This window comes from Petaurus breviceps, unplaced genomic scaffold (assembly GCF_028583685.1).
Source record: "Petaurus breviceps papuanus isolate PSGF00001 unplaced genomic scaffold, PetGlider_PUasm1.0 188, whole genome shotgun sequence".
NCBI classification, from domain to species: domain Eukaryota; kingdom Metazoa; phylum Chordata; class Mammalia; order Diprotodontia; family Petauridae; genus Petaurus; species Petaurus breviceps.
Genome location: NW_027185804.1, coordinates 8815181 through 8830397, shown reverse-complemented (window position 1 = coordinate 8830397; position 15217 = coordinate 8815181). Strand labels below are relative to the sequence as shown.

The 15217-nt window shown below is 41.9% G+C and overlaps 1 protein-coding gene and 1 long non-coding RNA gene across 8 annotated transcripts in view; one reads left to right on the top strand and one right to left on the bottom strand.

Moving 5' to 3' along the window:
• Window positions 1–4453, bottom strand: part of BMAL1 (basic helix-loop-helix ARNT like 1) — a 96011-nt gene extending 91558 nt beyond the window's left edge. For 4 of the 7 annotated variants that reach the window (XM_069091255.1, XM_069091253.1, XM_069091257.1 and 1 more), the window contains exon 1: window positions 4238–4452. The gene's annotated coding sequence lies outside the window, so the exon portion shown is untranslated. Of the gene's footprint in view, window positions 1–4237 lie in introns of all 7 variants that reach the window. The other 3 variants (XM_069091258.1, XM_069091259.1, XM_069091256.1) reach the window with 1 other exon arrangement.
• Window positions 4454–4842: 389 nt separating this feature from the next.
• The window catches only part of LOC138163391 (uncharacterized), a 19303-nt gene continuing 8928 nt past the window's right edge, over window positions 4843–15217 (top strand). The window contains exons 1-2 of the long non-coding RNA XR_011168873.1: window positions 4843–5657; window positions 8499–9008. This is a non-coding gene — a long non-coding RNA (uncharacterized lncRNA). The remainder of the gene's footprint in view (window positions 5658–8498; window positions 9009–15217) is intronic.

Sequence of the window (15217 nt, the reverse complement as noted above, 5' to 3'; positions counted from 1 at the left end):
GCTTAGGTATCCCCTAAGACTCTGTCCAGTGCCCTTTTTTCTTTTCTCTCTCCCTCAGTGATTTCTTTGATTTCTATGGATTTAATTATCATTTCCATATAAATAACTCCCAAACACACACAGAAACAATATTAAGAAAAAAACTGCACCAAGACTTTGGGGAAACTGTGTGTATGTTTCAGCCGCAACTCTCATAAAGTTGTAAAGGTGTCATAGTCTACACTAAAATAATACCAACACAAAAGAAATATCAGGTTTTTTGACATTTAAAATCTTACATGATTGTGGACAGGAACTGTTTAATCGCCCAGAAAAAGCTATCTCCTCACTAAGACCTTTGATTCTAACAGAAGTATTACTTCATCAGAAATAAATCAATAAATAACGGACAGAAGACAACACATCTCAAAACAAGGTCAGAAATGTTTAATTTTTTGTATCATGTTCCAGGTGTCCTCATTAACCATGTCAGTCTATACTGTTAGTACAAAATTTGAATATGTAAACTATGTAGAAAATAGAGACTTTGACATAAAGGAAGAAATCACATTCACTTCCTTTTCCTGCCCTGCAACAAGTAGTATGAATGAATGGAAAGACTGGATTGTGAATCAGGAAGACTGGGTCATAGGCCTGCTTCTACTGTATAACACTGGGCAATTCACTTAAAATTCTGACTTGTTTCCTCATCTATAAAATGAAGGAGTTAGACTGGAATAAAGTACCTAAGGTCTTTTCAATACCTTGAAATAGCAGGTGCTTAATAAATGTTATGTTCAATCCAGTTCTACCCTAATGATTCTATGCCACAGAAACTGAGAATCTTGGAGTTGGAAGGGACTTTAGAACTCATCTAGTTTAAATATGAGGGCTAATAAATCCAATGAACTCTGCTCTTATCAGACCACATCTAGAATATGAATTCCTCAACTGAGGCATGAATTTTCTCTGCAGTGCTTTCCTTAAGTGGGAACTCATTACATTCCAAAGCAGCCCATTCCATTTTTTGACAGCTTTACTTGCTAGAATGATTTTTCTTCTCTTATGTTCCTCCCACTTAACTTCCTCCCACTGGGCATAGGTCTCCCTAAGGCCAAGCAGGAAATTATTCCATCTCGCAAAGACAATTATTATATTCCCCCTAAGTTCTTTCTTCCCAGGCTAAACATCCCCATTTGCTTTGAGCATTCCCTCAGATGAGAGAATTTCAACTCCATTCCTACCACCCTCACCATCAGAGTAACTTCCTCTATATGTGCATTACTTTGTCAATGTCATTAAAATGATGAACACAAAACTTTAGATACAATTTAACCAACGTAAATTGCAAGGCAAGTGTGACTTTCTCCTTCTAGACAAAACGTTTCTATGAATGCAATCTGAGATCACATTAGTGTTTCTGGCTGCCATGAGACAACGTGGCCTCATACTATTTACAGTATCACTCAAATCTCTGAGGTCTTTTTTCATATGAACCCCTGTCTAGCCATGGTTTCCTCATTCTACATATCTTAAATAGTCTGTTCATATGAAAAAAAAATTAACCCCAGTATAGGATTTTACATTTATCTCTATTTTATTTGATTGAATTTAGCTCTGATTAAATCTGCCTGTCATCAATGCAGCTAGGATTCCTTCAGATCTCAAGTCAATTTTAGACAGTCCTCCTAGGTTTTTATCTGCTCAAAATCTGATAAGTATGCCATCTATATCTTGAAGCCTGAACAAAATATTTTCCCCTGAATAAATTTCAAACGATGACACTTCACAGATATTGAGCAGATAAATATATTTTCTGAGTTCCTAATTAGTTATGTTTAGGTTAGGGCTAGAAAAGTCAGACTTTAGAGATCTTCTTGTGTAAACCCTTCATTTACAGGTGAGAAACTTTATAAGGCTCACCATGGTTAAATGACTTACCCAAAATGACAAAGGTAGTTAATGTCAGGGTTGGACCTTGTACCCAATTCTCCTGACTCTTAGTCTAGTGTTCTTACATCTATAAAAAACTGGCTATATATAACAAATATATCACAAAGAGAGGTAGGTTCTTTTATGTTTGATGTTAAAACAAAAATGCAATAATTAAATCATACCCAAATATTATAGTTTTAATTTAAGCTATTCACTTTTTACATATAAAACGTGGGAATTCTACTAGACATTCCATTGTCTGTGCATAGTTTCAAATCTTGCATAAGAAATTAATTTCAAAAATTCATCTTAAATGTGTTAAGTGAACCATTTTTAAGACTCGGCAATAAAATGTGAACTGAAAACTGTAATTTTTAATATTTCAATGTACTGATATGTTAACCAAATTTAAAATAATGCATTTCTCTTGGAGAAAAAGGGGCAAGTAGGTGGCACAACAGATAGAGCACTGGACTTGGAATCAGGAAGACTCATTTTCATGAGTTCAAATCTGGCCTCAAACACTGCCTACCTATGTGACCTTGGACAAGTCATTTAACCCTGTTTACCTCAGTTTCTTCATCTATAAAATGAGCTAAGAAGGAAATGCAAACCAGTACAGCATCTTTGCCAAAACTGGACAAGACTGAACAACAACTTGGAAGAAAATCAAGGCATAACTCAAAATTACCAGTGGTAAAAATTATTTTGAACTGAAAAGTCAATGAATTAAGAATCCCAACCAGCCAAATTCACATCAGAAGCCAAAGTCATTATCTAGTATAGTGAAGATTTTCTCTATAGTTTATCATATGACATCGACATATGACAAAAATAAATGACAACTATAGATACCTCTTAGAATGAATGATACCTAAAATGCAGCTGTGAAACACCAAATTTTAAAAGTATCTTTTCAGCAATCAAGCACTGTTAAGAAATGCTTGTTGATCAATACTAAACCAACTATTCAAAAACACAAGAAAAAGTTCATCTTTATTTTCTACTGAAACACGGAAACCCTTTATTGTAGTTTGAAGGATAAAACCTTGAAGGCAGGGCAGCCCATGAGGCAGGCGGGGACGCAAGCCAAGCGAGTTTAATTCAGGTCAGTTACCTCAACCTAAACTTTACAAAAAAAAAAAAAAAAGACAAACATACCTAAAGCCATACGGAGGGCAATGACTTTTTCCCACCCCCAAAACACACTTCCCTCTTTGAATCCCTCCCCTCCTCACCTGGAGGACAGACTTGTGTAATATGAGAGTCACAAAGTCGAGTCTTATTTTTATCTTCAGTTCCATTCACTGAGCAAACAAGGCTCACTTTGGCTGCGGCCACCGGACACACACGAGGACCTCCCCCTGCCCTGACATCTGTCAAAGCCACGGGTCCCGCCGCCCCCTCCGGCCTCCCCGGGGCCCCCGGAGCGCTACCTGCCAGCTTCGGCCCCGGCCCGGCTCTGGGCTGCTCCCGGGTCCAAATGTCAAACAATTAAATCGCGGGTGGAAGTCCAACACGACTGACTCTGCGAACCGGCGCCTCTCCCGCTCAGGAGGAGGTCCTCCCTCCCGCGCTCGGAAGCGGGGCACCTGCCCGGGGCCGGCCCCGTCCCCCCACACCACCACCTCGCACCCCATTCCCCTTCCCCACCCCCGAAGCCAGGCTGGTCCTTCGCCGCCTCTTTCCGTATCCCCGGGACTTAGCGCGGCGGCTGACACACAGTAGGCGTTTAATAGACGTTTATTGAATTGAGCTGCTCAAAGCGAAGAGGGGGAGGGGATGGAGGCCAGGAGTCCCCCCCTTCTTGACACCTGCCCGAGGCTTACGTCGATTTCCCCGCTTCCCCGAAACACACTCGCGCGAGCTGGCCACAGCTCCCCCCTTGCCCAAGATTTTCTCCCTGGGGGAGGAATTGTCCCTTTAAGAGGCAGCAAACAGTCTCCCCTCCCCCATTACAGGTAGAGAAGAATTGGAGAGGGAGGGGGGAGGGTCTGGGGAGTGAATCGGAAACCCTGCCCCTTTAAGGTGACAGCAGGAACCTCCGCCGCTGCCCCCTCCCCCGCTCCAGCTGGGGGGCAGCCGGAGGGAGAACGGTATCGATGTGCCTTTAAGAGAGGCTGCCCTCTCAGTCCCGGGGGGAGGGGGAACACAGGGGGAAGGGGTCTGTGCCTTTAAGGGAGGCAGATCGTCCGAGGGCATTCGGCGGCCCGGGGGCACTGTGCCTTTAAGGGCGTCAACGGTCCCTGAGGGCAGCCGGAGCCCTAGCTGGGGCCCAGAGCCTTTCGGCTCCCCGCCGCCCGGCCAGCCGGGAGGGACTCACCGTGGGCGGGCGAGCTGCCCGGAGGGCGCGCAGTCCGGGGCCCCAGCTCTCCTCAGTTTCCGCGGCGGTGGCGGCGGCGGCGGCAGCAGCGGCGGTGGCAGAGGAGCAGGCAACTGCGAGCCCCACTCCAGTAAACAGGCACCTCCGTCCCTGACCTACTTTCTGCCTTCCCTAAATGTCGCACCACTAACCTACTTTCCGACCAATCCGCTCCCCGCCGGCCCAGGCCCGGCCCCCAGCCCACCAATCGTAGAGCCCAACCCCCCTTACTCCTCCCTCCAATGGAGGAGCCAGGAAGCCCGGATACCTGCCTCTCTCCACTAACCAATCAAAAAGCCCAGAGGGACCCCGGTTCGGCGGCCACCGCTCGCCAATCGGCGCTCGGCTCCGAGGGCCAAGTTCACCAATCGTTGAGAGTCTGGGGAGCGGCTCTGGCCAATAGAGAGACCTCAAGGAGGCGGGGCAGCAGGAAGGCCGGGCGGTCTACCTGACACTTTACCCCAACCAATCAGCAAACGCACCTAAAGTTCACACCCTGGAGAAGCCTCCAATCAGCGCGGGCGCTTCCTTTTCTATAGGGTTCCTCCCCACCCCACTGCCCCGCTTGTCCGCATTCCTCTGCCGGCGCCGAGGTGAGCACCTGTTGCTTTCGGTGACCCTGCATTGCTCGATGCCGAGTCATTCCAAGCTCGACTTCCCAGCTCCTTTGGGTTGGCTACGGGGCTGCGGCGTATCCCGACACGGCGCCCACAGTTGGAATTGGCCCCTACTCCCAGTCCTCCTCAGCCCACGGCGCTTTCTCGCTGGATACCCCGGCAGCTTTCCAGCCTACCGACTCATTTTGTCTCCCGGGAGTGCCTGGGACCGTGCGCGCTTGAGGTTACCGCAGCCGTTGTACGTGCAGATGAGGAAACTGAGTCACGTAGTAGTTAAAGGGCCTTCTCAGAGGCCACACATTAAAACTGACCTATAAAAACAGCAAGGTCCTTTTCCGGCCAGTTTAGGGTTTGGCTGAGCACTGTCCTCGAAAGCACCCCAAGAGGGAGGAGGGGTGAGTCGAGCTAAGTCAGCAAGCCTCACTTTGTGCCAAAAACTGGTGACTGAGTGTTGGGGTCGCCAGTTCTCCTCTTTCAGGTCCGTAGATTTTGAACTGGAAGGAATGTCTGGCCAGCCCATTATTTCAGAGAGAAGGAATTTTAATTCTGCACGCATTTATTAGGGATCTGAAGCTGCAAAGACAGACATTTTTTTTAAAAAAATCCACTCGAGGTTCATTTTGTAGGTTTGAGGGGTCGCCACAAGCATGCAAAGTATGATCAAGGAAAATTGAGAAGATACTGACATGGGGACAGAGAAAAGCGTCGAGGAGGTCATGCCAGACAGAAATCCATAGGAAAGTTATGAATTTTGAGAGGCAAAGGTGAGAGGGTACACACTGTGTGTGGAGGAGGGGGGAGAGAGAAGCGTGTCCAGAGACTACCTAACCAAGGCATGGAGGTGAGAGGTGGAATTAGGATTTCAGAGAACAGCAGATGGAAAGGAAAAGTGTGTAAAGGGGAACTAGGTTGGCTAGGGCCAAATTGGAAAGAGTTTTTAAATGTCAAGAGGTAGAATTGGTATTTCATCCTAGAGGCGAAAAGGAGCTGGTGCCAGAGATTCTTAAATAGAGAAGTGATGTAGGAAGAGGGAATTTGACTTTTGATGCTATGTGGAAAAATGAAGGGAAGAAAGAAAAGACTGGAAACAGGACTAATTAGGAGGCTTTTGAGGTCGTCCCAACTGAAAGCTGATGAGGGTCTGAACCAAAGGAGTTACATGTATGAGAGGTGAGAAGAGAACAGGGAAGCTATTAGGAAGGTAGAATTGCCAATACTAAATAACTGATTCGATATGGGGAAGGGAGAAAGAGACTGTTAGGAATGAGGGAAGAAACTGAAAACCAGTGCACTTAGAAGGATGTTGGCCCCACTAGAAGTAGGGAAATCTGGAGGAACAGGTTTAAGGGAGGGGAAGTTGAGTTACATTTTGAGTTGAGTTGGAGATGCTTAGCAGACATCTAGGTGGAGATGTTCAGTAGGTTGTTGGTAATAAGGAGCTACCTCAAATATTTGTGTCATGGACCTCTTCAGCAATCTAATGAAGCCTATGGACCCTTAATCACATATTTTAAATGTATAAAATGAAATTTATAGGAAACTAATTATATTGAAATAAAGTTATCAAAATCTTTTTTTAAGTTGAAACCAAGGTTAAGAACCCCTAGACAACATCAAGAGAGGGATTAGGACTGCATATGTAAATTAGAGAAGAAACAACCTGAGGTAGGTCCACCCTATCTCATAACTCCTGGAATTATTCCTTTTTAGGTAGCAGGACTGCCTGGTACACCTTTTTATCCCTCACAGAGACACCCTTACAAGGATTTGGTCATCAATAAAAGTAGAAGGCCTTTTAAGGTCAGTCAGTCAACAGCATTCACAGAGCTACTTGCTATCTTATGTACTCTAGATGAAGATGACATAAATAGAAGTATTTGTTCATAAGTAGCTTGCAATTTAATTGGAATTCTAGTGCTTTATATTTTGGATATATTCCAACTTCATCTAAACTTCACACCTTGGTTTTTCCTTTCTTCTAACACTCTTCTCTTTCTTGGTATACCTACTTTTTCAGACTCTTTTCTTTGTATTCATAATAACAATAGCCATAATTTTATATAGCACTTTACATAATTAACCAAATCACAGAAGGACTAAATCCTCAGCAACTAAAACACCTGGAAGATCCTGATTACTTGAGCTGCTCACTGTCAGTGACATCAGAAAGATCAAAACAGAGGAGTTATCTTGGAACTAGAACTCATCGCTAGCATTACAGAGTGTTTTACAGATCTCATCTCATGTAATCCTCATGACAATCCTAGAAGACAGGTGTTACTGTGGTCCCCTTTATACAGATGAGGAAACTGAGAGAGACAGAAGTTAAAGCAACTTGCCTAGTAAGTGTCTGAGACCAGATCTGGGTGTAGGTTTTTGTAACCCAGCACTCTGTCCACTACATTGCCTGGGCGGACTTTGTTTCAGGTTTCAAAAATGGGAAAAGGATGGAATCTATGAACTATAGAGGGTAAGCTTGACTTCAAATCTACAGCTATTGAGAACTGCTGTTCTTTTAATCATATTTTTATTTAGAGAGAGGCAATGTAAGCAATGTGGATAGAGAGTTCACTTTTGAGTCCACACAACCTGGGTTTGTATCTACCTCTGCTACATATTGGCCACTTGTGTATCATTAGACAAATCACTTAAGCTCTCAGAGCCCTGGGCAAGTCTCTTAAGACTGTGAGTTGCTGAAGGGATGCTGGTCTATTTGGCCGAGGAAATTCCTTGCCTGGAGATCTCTATAACAACGAAAAGACAGGTGAGATTAAATAAATTATTGATGTCTTTTTTGTTGTTACTGTTTTGGCATTAGTTCCTCATTTCTAAAGATAGCCCTACTTCTTTATCTACCCATAGATTTGTTTGTTTTTAGCACTCTCTCCTTGGGGGTCATCTGCTTTCATCCTATGACCCAAAGTCTACAATCCTTTCAGATTTTTTTTTTTTTTTGCCTTTTGGAGGGCAATTGGGAGGACTTGCCCAAGGTCACACTGCTAGTTTTTGTGTTAAGTGTCTGAGTCCGTATTTGAACTCAGGTGCCCCTGACTCCAGGGCCAGGGTTCTACTCACTTCGCCACCTAGCCACCCTCAGATTTATTAAAGACTTAAATAGGTAGAGTTTACTTTTGATTCAGTCAAGATGTCTGGGCCTTCTGTGTTTACATCGAAAAGTGGGATTAAAACACTTACCCTTAAACCTTGTAACAAACATTGAAAAATGGAAGAGGGAAAAAGAGGTTTGGTAAAACCAGTTAGCATCAACTATGTTTTGACAGGATATATAACTATGAACTTAGTTTGCTTTGTGGTGTTTATTTTTTTGGTTTGGTTTGTTTTTTGCAATATATTTTGGTAATTGTATTTCAGTATAATTGGTTTTCTTTGGAATTTACTCTGAGAAGGTGTTTATATGCTTCACCAGACTGCCTAAAGGAGGACCATGACACACAAAAAGGTTAAGAATCCCTACTCTAGAATGTATTATTAAGGAAATAATAGTGGATATTTAAATAAGGAAGTGGTGATCACAATAGGTAGAGTGGTTTTATCAAGAACAGGTTATACCAGACTAACCTAGTGTCCTTTATACATTTTTCAAGAATTGAATCCCATCTGGCCTTTACACCAATACTTCGAGAAGAGCAACATTATCAACGAAACAAAGAGCATTTATGAAGCCTTTACTATGTGACAGGCATTGTGCTGTTTGTCACAGTGGATAGAGCATGAGGCCTGCAATCCGGAAGACCTGAATTAGAATCCAACCTCAGACACTTCCTAGTTGAGTGACCCAGAGCAAGTGTCTTAACTGTTGTCTGCCTATCTTCCTCATCTGTAAAATGAGGGGGTTGGATTTGGCCTCCAAGATCCACGTTAGCTCTAAATCTATGATTCTATATACATACACAAGTACATTACAAGATAATTTGAGGAGGAGCAAGTAGAGAGGGAACAGCAGAGGCTTCATATGGAAGGGAGCTCTTGGGCTGAGTGTGAAAGAAATGGGACTCTCGAGACAGAGACCAGAGGTAAGAAGACCCTTGTGTATGAGGAGCAACATGATTGTCAGTCTGCCTGGATCCCAGACTAAAGAACAGTGCATTGGAAAGGTAGGTTGGGGCCAAATTTTGAAGGACTTTAAAAGCCAAAGAGAAGTATTTGAAATGACTTAAAAAACATTTGTTCTTATATACCTCATATTAAAAATGGAGTATCTCTTATAGCAATCATTTATATTCAATTCAAAAGAGAACAAAACGTCATTGCAGTTTATTAAGTTGGGGAGTCATGTCCAGGAGAGGCACTTGAGGCTGGGAGAGTAATTAGAAGTCTGGTCTAGGTGAGAGATAAGGTCCTAAACTAGCATGTGGCCATATGAGTGAGACAAAAGAGATGGATAAAAGAGATCGTGGAGGCAGAAATGACAAAACATGGCCAACCTATTGGGTGTATAGGGTGAGGGAGCGTGAAGAGTTGAGGATAATACCAAGGTTGCAACCTGGGCTACAAGGGTAATGGCCTCTAGAGCAATGAGGAAGTTCATGAGAGGTGAGTTTGGGGGGACAGATAATGAGTTCTGTTTTGGACTCGTTGAGATACCTTGAAGAGTCACGTTTGCACGATCCTATAAGCATCTATTTGTTGTTCAAAGCCATTCTTTTTTTTAATTAAATTTTAAATTTATTAATTTGTTTGTTTCCTTTTAGTTTACAGGATTCAATTCCACAATTCCTTGAATTTCACATTTTGTCCCCCTCCTTCCCCTCCCCCCTCCATGGCGTCTTATAATCAAGTATAGGATCTGTAAATACTTTCACATTATACAATGGTCAGGTTATAAGGATGGATTATACCAGCTGAAATGAAAAATGGTAAAGAGGACATAAAATCAAATAAGAGAACGAAAAAGATCAGGTATTTTGCTTCCACCTGGATATAAATTTAGTTCTTTCTAGTTCTTTCTCTGGATGCACGTTTTTCTCTCCATCATGTGTCTTTTGGGATTGACTTATATCCCTGCATTGTTGAGAAGAGTCCAGTCTATCAAAGTTGGTCATCACACATACGTTGTGTCTGTAATTGTGTACAAATTCCTCCTGGTTCTACTCTTCTCACTCAGCATCAGTTCTTTTAAGCCTCTCCAGGTAAATATGAAGACCGCCTGCTCCCCGTTTCTTATAGCGCAATAATATTCCATAACATGCATATACCACAACTTGTTCAGCCATTCCCCAATTGATGGACACCCCCTTAATTTCCAATTCTTTGCCACAACAAAAAGAGCTGCTATAAACATTTTTGTACATATGGGTCTTTCTCCCATTTCTATGATCTCTTTGGGATATAACCCTAGGAGTGGTATTGCTGGATCAAAGGGTATGAAAGTATTTATAGCCCTTTGGGCATAGTTCCAGATTGCTTTCCAGAAAGGCTGGATCAGTCAAAGCCATTCTTGATCTGACTCTTCTTGTGCCTTTGTAGTCTTCTCATACCTTCCTCACCCCCACGGGCCCTTTGATTCAGGGACACTGGCCTCTTGGCTGTTCCTTGAACAGCACACTCCGGATATTCCCTCTGTGTGTCCGCTATGCCTGGAATTCTCTTTCTCCTCTGCCTCTTGGCTTCGATGGCTTCCTTCAAGTCCTAGCAGAAAACCCATCTTCTACAGGAAGCTTTTCCCAACTCCACCTTAATACTAGTGTCTTCCCTCTGTTGATTATCTCATTTGTCATATATGTGTATATGTGTAAAATTTGTGTGTAATTGTTGTCTCCTCCATTTGTCCATGAGCTTCTTGAGACCAGGGCAAAAGGCCTTTTGCCTTCCTTTGTATCTTCTAGCACTAAGTGCTTAATAAATGCCTGTTGGCTGACGGACAGTTTGGAGACTCAGGACTGGAACTGAGCAGGGAGGCTGGGATTAGATACATATATGTGGGAGTCATCTGTATGGAGAGGATAATTAAACCCATGGGAACTAATGAAGTCACCAAATAAAAATGGAAGGAAAGAGAAGATGGTCCAGGACAGAGCTTTGGGATCTACCCATCGTTAGGGGCCACAGTATGTCCAATGAACCAGCAAATGAAACCAAGGAGCAGTCAGATAAGAGGAGACCCAAGGGAGAATGGTATCACCAAAACTCAATATTCAGAGAGAGAGGATGATCAATTGCGTCAAATACTGTCAAGAGGTTGAAAAGAATGAGAATTTAGAAAAGGCCCTCAGATCTGACAAGAGATCATTGCTAACCTTGGAGAGAACAGTTTCAGTTAAACAGTGAGGTCAGAAGCCAGATTGCAAAAGATTGAGAAGTTATTGAGAGTGACAGAGAAGAGAAGAGAGGAAGCAGAGGCAGCAGCTTTTTCCATAAGTTTGGCTAAGAAACAGAAAAGAACTAGAGGAGGGAAACTTGAGGCATGGCTGGGGTCCAGTGAATGCTTCCTTGTGATAGCGGAGAAGCTTCTTGAAGGCCGGAACCATTTTCATTTTGTCTTTGTATCCTCAGCACCTAACACAGTGCTATGCACGTAGTAGCATTTAATAAATAATTGTTAGATTGAACTGCAAAATGTTTTGCTGTGTATCAAAGATTGTGCCAAATGATCACAGAGACCCTTGTTTTTCTTATTAAAATCATACATACATACATATACTTATAAAACCTCCTGGTTTAAAAAAAATTGCTTTAAGAGCTAATCTGTTTTTAATATGATATATATATACTGTAAGAACAAATGTTCTTTAAATCATTTCAAGTAATTTATTTCTTAAGAAACTGAAACTGGGGGAGCAGAGCCAAGATGGTGGAGTAAAAGCAAGAACTTGTCTGAGCTTCCACCCCAACCACCTCTAATACCTGTAAAATGTAACTCTAAACAAATTTTAGAGCTAGAAACTCACAAAGTGACGGAGAGAAACAAATCTCCCACTGAAGGCAGCCTGGCAGACTGACAGGAAAGGTCTGTCACAACGTGCTGCGAGCTGAGCTCAGTCCTGTGTGAGCTGCCTGGGCCCAGAACTGGGCATCCTGACCAGCAACACAGACTGTCTGGAGCAGACTTCAGGAGAGTGAATCACCAGCAGCTGTGGTGGTTACCAGACTTCTCAACCCATAAACACCAAAGAGAAAGTAAAAGGTCAGTGGGGAAATCTGTTGGAACTGAGTGATGGAAGAGCGGGGTCCAGCCCCTGCCTCTAGGGTGAGAAATGGCAGAGGTGCAGCTGCTGCAGCGCAGCTGCCTCCAGAGCTCCTGGCCTGCAGATCACAGGGGGACTAAGCAACCATTCAGAAGGTAATCACTCTTGCTTTGACCTGCTTGCATCTGAATTGCAGTCTTGGGTGGTAGTCCTGGGGTGTGTAGCCAGCATGCCAGAGCTTAGGGTGTCTGCAGAGAGGGCACCCTCCTCATAGCTCTGACAACATTTGCAAAAACTCCAGTGATTTGGGACACAGCTCTCTCCACTCTGGAAGCAGAGTTCTACCATGGCAAATAGCTCAAAAGTCAAGTAATTGGCTGGCAAGATGAGCAAGCAGAGGAAGCGCAATCAGACCATTAAATCATTTTTGGGGAACAAAAAGGATCAAAATATGGAACCAGAAGAAGACAACAAAGTCAAAACTCCTGCATCAAAAGCTTCCAAGAAAAATATGAATTGGTTACAGGCCTTGGAGGAGCTGAAGTAGGATTTTGAAAATCAAGAAAAGTGGAGGAAAAATTGGTAAGAAAAATGAGAATGATGCAAGAAAATCATGAAAAGTGAGTCAACAGCCTGACTGAAGAAAATAACACCTTAAAAGATAGACTAAAACAAATGGCAAAAGAGGCCCAAAAAGCCAATGAGGAGAAAAATGCCTTAAAAAGCTGAATTGCCCAGATGGAAAAGGAATTTCAAAAACTCACTAAGAGAAATAATTCCTTCAAAATTAGATTGGAGCAAATGGAAGCTAATGACTCTATAAGAAATCAAGATACAAGATAAACAAATCCAAACAAATGAAAAAGTAGAAGGCAATGTGAAATATCTCATTGGAAAAACCACTGACCTGGAAAATAGATCCAGGAGAGGTAATTTTAAAATTATTGGACTACCTGAAAGCCATGATCAAAAAAAGAGCCGAGAAATCATCCTTCAAGAAATTCTCAAGGAAAATTGCCCTGATATTTTAGAATCAGTGGGCAAAATAGAAATTGAAAGAATTCACCAATTGCCTCTTGAAAAAGATCCCAAAAACAAAACTCCTAGGAATGTCATAGCCAGATTCCAGAGCTCCCAAGTCAAGGAGAAAATATTACAAGCTGTCAGGAAGAAACAATTTGAGTATTGTGGAAACACAATCAGGATAACACAAGATCTAGCAGCTTCTGCACAAAGGGATCAAAGGGCTTAGAATATGATATTCTGGAAGTCAAAGAAACTAGGACTAAAGATATTCCAGAGGTCAAAGAAGCTAGGATTAGAGTGAAGAATCACCTATCCATCAAAACTGGGTATAATGCTTCAGGGGAAAATGTGGTCATTCAATAAAATAGAGAACTTTCAAGTATTCTTGATGAAAAAACCAGAACTGAACAGAAAATTTGGCTTTCAAATACAAGAAGCAAGAGAAGCATGAGAAGGTAAACAGGAAAAAGAAACCGTAAGGAACTTATTAAAGTTGAACTATTTACATTCCTACATGGAAAAACGTTAATTGTAACTCATGAGACTTTTCCCAGTATGAGGATAGTTGAAGGGAATATATATATATATGCATGTATACATATATATGCGTGTATACATATATATGTGTGTAGGAGGGTGTATGTGTGTATAAATACATATGTGATTATGTATATATGTGTGTACATGTATAAATAGAGGGCACAGGAGCAGGTGAATAAGAAGGGATGATATCTAAAAAATAAAATTAAGAGGTGAGAGAGGAATATAATGAGAGAAGGAGAAAGGGAGAGATAGAATAGGGTAAATTATCTCATAAAAGAGGCAAGAGAAAACTGTTACAGTTGAGGGGAAGAGCAGGAAGGTGAAAGGGAATGGGTCAACCGTACTCTTGTTGAATTAGGCTTAAGTAGGGAATAACATACACACTCATTTGAGTATCTTATCCTACAGGAAAGTAGGGGGGAAGGGGATAAGAGGGGGGATGATAGAAGGGTGGGCAGATTGGGGGAGATGGTAGTTAGAAGCAAACACTTTTGAAAAGGGATAGGGTCAAAGGAGAAAATAGAATAAGTGGGGGGCAGGATAGGATGGAGGGAAATATAGTTAGTCTTTCACAATATAACTACTATGGAAATGTTTTGCGTAACTACACATGTACAACCTATATTGAGTTGCCTATCTTCCCAGTGGGTGGATGAGGAGGGACGAATGGAAAGAATCTGGAAATCAAAGTTTTAAAAACAAATGTCAAAAAAAATTGTTTTTTACATGCAATTGGGAAATAAGATATACAGGCACTGGGGTATAGAAATCCATCTTCCTGTACTAGAAAGTTACTGGGGTGATGGGGGAGGATATAAGAGAGAATAGATTGGGGAAGAGGTATTCAGTAGGCTTGCTATTTTGGGGTGGGGGTTAAGGGAGAGACAGGGAGAAAATTTGTATCTCAAAATCTTGTGGAAATGAATTTTGAAAACTAAAAATAAATAAATTTAGAAGAAAAAAAAGAAACTGAAACTATTTGAAACATTACTAGATATGGAAATTTCCTCGCTCTTAGATTCTGCACATTTTATTAACATGATCAGCAGTTCATTATATCTTGTGCTGACTGTAATAAATGGCTATAAATTGAAGTGATCATGGGGGGTTTATTTCCCAAAAGATTCTGATGCCTCTTTCTGGTGTTTCACCCTTTACCATAAAAGAAGTTGTATTATAAAGTGTAAATAAAAACTTTGTCAAAGCAGAGTCTAAAAGAAAAATGAAAATTACTTTAGATAAGCTAATTTTTTTTAATTACACCAATTCTGTGTTTCAGTGTACACTAGAGATATCAAAAACAATTAGCAATAAGTACTGCAGATAAATAAAGCCTCAGTTACTATGGAGTACACTTTATATTATACCTCTGTTTAGATCAATACCCTCTAGCGACTCATTGTGACATAAAGAAAGGAAATAAGGAAAAATAATTTAATCTCCCATTACGTGCCATACCCTGAGCTTGGTATCAAGGATAAAAATGTACATTAGTCCCTTTTCTTTTTTTGCTTTTTGGAGGGCAATTGGGGCTAAGTAACTTGCCCAAGGTCACACAGCTAGTTTGTGTGTGTGTGTGTGTGTGTGTGTGTGTGTGTGTGTGTGTGTGT